The 6,128-nt window shown below is 36.6% G+C and overlaps 1 protein-coding gene and 1 long non-coding RNA gene across 2 annotated transcripts in view; both read left to right on the forward strand.

Moving 5' to 3' along the window:
• snx25 (sorting nexin 25) overlaps positions 1 to 6,128 on the forward strand; it is a 62,027-nt gene that overhangs the window by 5,453 nt on the left and 50,446 nt on the right. The gene's annotated exons all lie outside the window — the stretch shown is intronic.
• LOC107710484 (uncharacterized) lies at positions 3,029 to 3,698 on the forward strand. The gene is made up of 3 exons (XR_001636604.1): positions 3,029 to 3,040; positions 3,315 to 3,337; positions 3,644 to 3,698. It is a non-coding gene; the product is annotated as an uncharacterized LOC107710484 (long non-coding RNA).

Here is a 6,128-nt window from a genome sequence, read left to right on the forward strand (position 1 = left end):
TAATGCTTTTTTCCTCAGTTGGTCAGAACAAATGTGGCAGACTTGTTACTTGTTGAGATGACAATATCACCCAAATAAGAATTTTCACCGGATTTTGCCATCTGAACAAGTAAGTAATAAGTCTGCCACGTTTGTTCTGACCAACTGAGGAAAAAAGCATTACCATAAATCTCGCTACCAATGGTGATTAAATCTAAAGATCGGTTAGCTCATATCACATCAAACCGTTCAACTTATTATTATTGTTATACTTTATTCTCAAATGATTAATGTTAACAACATCAGCATTGGTGACTATGAGTAGTGTGTATTAGTGTGTAGATTTCAATTTCTGTCCAGTCTAATATCTAATTGTCATGCTCTTCGAATTTCATATTAAGAAATTCTTTTAACCCAAAAAGCTAATTATGCTCCCTTCTAACTGGTTTTCTTTAAAATACAAATCTTTGTAATCCCAGGCTATCTGTAATCAGAAGCACATTTATAACTGGAATATAATTTAATTTCATTCACATGTGTTTCATAAACACATAATCCTTTATGGATTACAATCCGCCATCAAAATTATACATTTAATTATTCTGGCTGCTGTGAGAAAAGGCTAACAATCTGCCACCTGCAGGATCCTCACATGCGATCGCCTAGTAGCCGGGACAACTTCTTTATGTCACTTCGTAATGACGCAGTGCCATGCTCGAATTTCCTGCAAAAACCTACCCATACCACTCAAATTAGAAAACATGATTATAAGCTAACCGTTGTGAATCGGGCTAAAGTAAGGCGATAGTTTTGAACACTGGCTGGTTATGTACTTGCTCAAATATTGATTTAGGATCATTTTTAACCAAAAAAAGTTACGGACTGCAGCTTTAAATGTAAATATATTTTAACTGAACGTGACATAGCAAGTTTAAAAAATAAGGTTTGAATGAGATTTGGGAGCTGCTGTGGAGGGAAAGATTTGTAGTTTATAACACGATTTCAGTCTGTTCCTCTCACAAAGCTGTTATATAACAGCAGAAGATTTGGAATAAAGTGCACAAGGTTTTTGAGCACCATGTGCTTTCATTGTTTATGCTGCTCCTTTCCATACAAAATATCTCCTTTTGTGTTTCATGGAAAAAAAGATTTGACATCAGAATGAGTAAATGATGGCTGTTTTTATTTTTGGGTGAACTATCCCTTTAAATGCTCTGTTATTTTTTAGAGGTGAATATTGAACGTGAAATCCATCAGCTCAGCACACAACAGCGTCAGAGGTATTTTCACCTTTGATCTCTGTCAGTCACAAGACCACCTTTGTGTTCCAGTGCTCAGACTGGCTGGATTTCTTTGGTAAATCACAGAGCTTTAGAGTCCAGGAGCAGATCACAGAACAGTTTCAGAAAGCAGCTGGGGTCTCCTACAGCAGCAGTCTCAAAAGTAGGCAGATTATGGACTCAGAATGTCTGAATGTCATTGCATTAGATATTAAGTTATAAAATCAAGTCTCTATATCTGTATTCAAATGCTGAAAAATATTTTCTCTTTCATAACTTTTTGTCATCATTTTTGCTCAATGACATTTAATCAGCTGGTGCTTTGGTCATTTTTAAGTGGATATACAATACAGTGTAAAATCAGTTCAGAATATTCACCCAAAAATGAAAATTTGCTACAAATTTACTCACCCTCGGGCCACCTAAGATGCAGATGAGTTTGTTTCATCATGGGAACAGATTTGGAGAAATGTAGCATTACATCACTTCTCACCAGTGGATCCTCTGCGGTGAATGGGTGCCGTCAGAATGAGAGTCCAAACAGCTGATAAAAACATCACAGTAATCCACACGACTCCAGTCCATCAATTTACATCTTGTGAAGTGAAAAGCTGCGTGTTTGTAAGAAACTCAGTACGTGAACAATAGAAGTCAAAGGAAAGTTCCCACCATAATAGAAAAACAAACGTGTGTTTCTAGCAAATTTTCATTTTTGGGTGAACTGTTCATTGAAGTGTTCTTGTGCTATCTATCTTTTAAATAAATTACACCTTAAAAATCAATATGCTTTCAATATTAGAATAATAATAATAATAATAATAATAAAAGCAACAACAATAATAATAATAATAAATATTATTATTGTATATCTAATGCAGTGACATTCACAATCAAATATTTGTAAGTGTGACTTGAATGCCCAGATACTGTGGCCACTATATATATTGAAAATAAAAATAGGAACAGCTCTTTTGACCACTCCAGGTTGCCAGCCGCCATTATTTGGACAGTCGTGGGTCAGAAAGGTTATAATCAGTGCTTAATTTGTAAATTGCGAGGTCCCGGAATAGGCATGGGCCGGTATGAGATTTTGACGGTATGATAACCTTAAGCAAAAATATCACGGTTTCACGGTATCACGGTATTGTTGTTACAGCTCATGACATTTGGAAAATTACATGCATTGCAACGCAGTTTGTGCAAGTCCAGAACTCCCGGAACAAAGCGGGCTAACGGATCCGGCATGTGATTACAGGAGGGAAAGGTAACGGAGCATTCACGCAATCACATTCGTGGACCAGTTTAAGTGATTAACAGCTTGCATCAGTTGCTTTTGTGCGGTCATGAATAACCTGGAAAAGTCATGAAATTTTAAAACAGCAATTTACAGGCCTGAAAAAGTTTTGAAAAAATTGTGGAATTTTATTTTACAAATCTCCGTATAATAGAGTTATATTTAATCAGGTCCTAAATATATATATTTATTTATTTATTATTATTATTATTATTATTATTATATATATATATTATGCACAATACCCGTGCCGAAATTCAGGCCCTGCTTAACTAAGCAGACAAAGACAAAACTACAGTAGCCTATTTACAGATGAAACTGATTCACTTGAAGTCCTGAACAGCTCCTCCATTCTTGAGTCTCTCGCAGTGATTACTCTGATTAAAACTTGTTAGCAGAGGCGCGGAGCGCGCAAGCCGAATCAGAGCAATGCCAGTCAAGACTAACCGATTTCTAAGGTTTCTAGGCTGTTCTAGGTGGTTGCTAGGTGATTACACTCTAGTCCAAGTTAGCCTATTTACAGATGAAACTGACCTGCACTTGAAGTCCTGAACAGCTCCTCCATTCTTGAGTCTCTCGCAGTGATTACTCTGATTAAAACTTGTTAGCAGAGGCGCGGAGCGCGCAAGCCGAATCAGAGCAATGCCAGTCAAGACTAACCGATTTCTAAGGTTTCTAGGCTGTTCTAGGTGGTTGCTAGGTGATTACACTCTAGTCCAAGTAAAAAAAAAACCCATCTTCAAGTTCTGAGAGGTTTTAAGTGTGTTGCTGTGCAGTTGCTAGGGTATTCTAGGTGGTTGCTAGGGTGTTACTAGGTAGCTTGTAAGGATTCTAGGGTGTTCTGGGTGGTTGCTAGATGACTGCATATTAGTCCAAATGAAAAGAGCTCACCCTCAAGTTCTGAGAGGTTTCAAGTGTATTATTCTGCAGTTGCCAGAGTGTTCTATGTTGTTGCAAGGGCGTTGCTAGATGTTTTCTAAGGTTTCTAGGGTGTTCTGGGTGGTTGCTGGGTAATTGTATACTAGTCCAGATCAAAAGAACCCACCTTCAAGTTCTGACAGTTTTTAAGTGTTGCTATGCATTTTTTAAGTTGTTCTAGGTGGTTGCTAGCGTGTTGCTAAGCAGTTTCTAAGGTGATCTGAGTGTTTGACTTCACACAAAGTTGATGTTCCATAACTAATATCGTCCTCTGATCAGGTTTCTCTGCATGACAAATGCACCTGGACCATTAGCTGCGTAACTGCATTACTGACCCAGGATCAGGTGTCACTGATGATGATGTTTTTCATGATGCACACTTCCTGTAGACCAGCCTGATGGACCAGAGATAGAGAATGGAAGACTTTAATGACTAATTCCTATATGTATTTTTTTGCTATTGAGCGGGTCATGGACAGAGAAGGTACTGTGACAGTGACTGGCAGGGTGTCCGCGGATCCTTAAAAAGTCTTAAAATGTCTTAAATAACGTTTTCCTAATATAAGGCCTTAAAAAGTCTTAAATTCGGATTCGATGGGTCTTAATTATTTTTGTCTCATTACCGCTAAAATATCTTCAGTCTGACAGACCTAATGACTTTACAAAGACTTTTTTTCTTCCCCGCGGTAAATTACTGCGTCATCAGAGAGAATTGCAGTAAATTAGCAGAATACAGAATACAAGCTCGCGCTGAGGCTCACTCTGTTTGTCTCGAGACTTCAGAACAAATGAGCGTGACCGCACACATAAACTCAGAAGAAACACACTGAGGTAAAAGTTCAAAATGTTTAGTTTATTCATAACATGATATAGTTAAATAACACCATGACAAGTGAGCTATTTTGCTCAATATTCTCACGACGCAAAAAAAAAAACATTCAAAACACCTACAGAGTGCAGGCATTACGTGAAATCTAGTGCGCGTGCGCATTTACAGTGCGCTCTTTCACTGCATGATTAAAACACAGAACAGAAATACCAACATTTTTCACTAAAATGAAAATGAAAATGGTAAATATAACATATAAAAACATTCAAAGACATAAAAAACCCACATTATTAAAAAACATTATACAAGTATCTCAATGATACTAAAATAACACTGATGCTAGTATACTGCACAGTGCATACTGCCTTTTATTTTTGAAAAATAGTATATGAAACCGACTGCATTATGCAACTTTATTCATTTCAGACAATATTTTGCTATATTGTTGTCATGTGACATTGCATGTTTAATTCAGATTATTTATTTATTTTAAGCAAAAATGTTACATTTTGGCCTATTAATCAAATAAATGAGTGATTATTCCATGCATTCATAAAATTTGCATAATATTTACATCCTGTACATACTATATACTGCAAAAACAGTAAGAGTGGTATGCAATTTCTTGTTTAACCCATATCTGAGTTAGATGTGTTGGATATGTGAAATCATACAGTCTTTCAAGTATGTTTTGGTGGTAATGGACGCTTTTGAATACATCTGCAGCGCAAATGATGTTATCAGACTCCCTGCTGGGTGTTTATACACACTGATGATGATGAAATCCCATCAGCACCAATGTCACACGCCATAAAGAATCGGTTGAATGCAGTTGTTTGTCACCAAGTTTGACTCATCTGTGCTGTCAGAATCTGATAAATGGACCAAATTCAAAAAAGAAAAGAGATCATGTGGAAGCATATGTGTGGTAGTTTGTGGTTTTCTGGACCATGATGATTCAAGCTTTAAATAATTCAAAACACTTTCTCTCGTTTTGTATTCAGCCGGTGCTTTTAGCAAAACTGTGCTTCCTGTAAACAACCTGAATGACTCGACTCCTGTAGCGTCTGGACCAATCAGACACACCATTTGTCATTTGATTTAACAAATCAGTTATTCATTAGATTAACAAAGTTTGCTCATAACTGGAGTCCCTAATCATGCAGATTTATGCTGCAGGCTCTGTGTAGAGTTGTACAGTAAGAAAGTTATTTCCTTTAACCAGGAAATTAACGTTCTTAGAATTGACAGACAGTTGACCCTGAGAGGTCAGCTAAATATCTACAGCGGATCTAAATATTTATAATTAATTATAACTAGTTATGATTAATTATTCATATTTCCCCATGAGCTGATTCGCTACACTCCCATTATTCAGCCATCCTTAATTTTATTTTATTTTTTTTTGGATTTCGTTCATGGTTGCTTAATCCATGATCAGCTAAACTGGAGTAGGAGTCTAATGATAGACCTTATTATTGAGTCCAGAACAGAGAAGTTCCTGTAGAGGGAGAAAGTTATACTGACATGTAAAGGTCACCTGCTGAGATTTGTGAGGAATTTTCATTGAATGCCAGAGGAAGATTTACAACTTGTATAATTTTTATGTCTTAAAGGTCTGTGCTGTACATATTGCGTATGGCTGTGGTCCTTCCTTAAATGTAAGTCTGGGCTGTTTTTTTTTTTTTTTTGTCCATCAGGAGAAAATCGCACCATAGCCCGTATGTGTCTCTAGGGCTGGACAATAATTCAGTATCAATATGTATCGCGATATATTTTTTTTCAATAACGGTGATATGATTTTTAAACACATTTCCGATATTTCGAT

Source organism: Sinocyclocheilus rhinocerous, unplaced genomic scaffold, assembly GCF_001515625.1.
Source record: "Sinocyclocheilus rhinocerous isolate Xijiao unplaced genomic scaffold, SAMN03320098_v1.1 scaffold297, whole genome shotgun sequence".
Lineage (NCBI taxonomy): Eukaryota > Metazoa > Chordata > Actinopteri > Cypriniformes > Cyprinidae > Sinocyclocheilus > Sinocyclocheilus rhinocerous.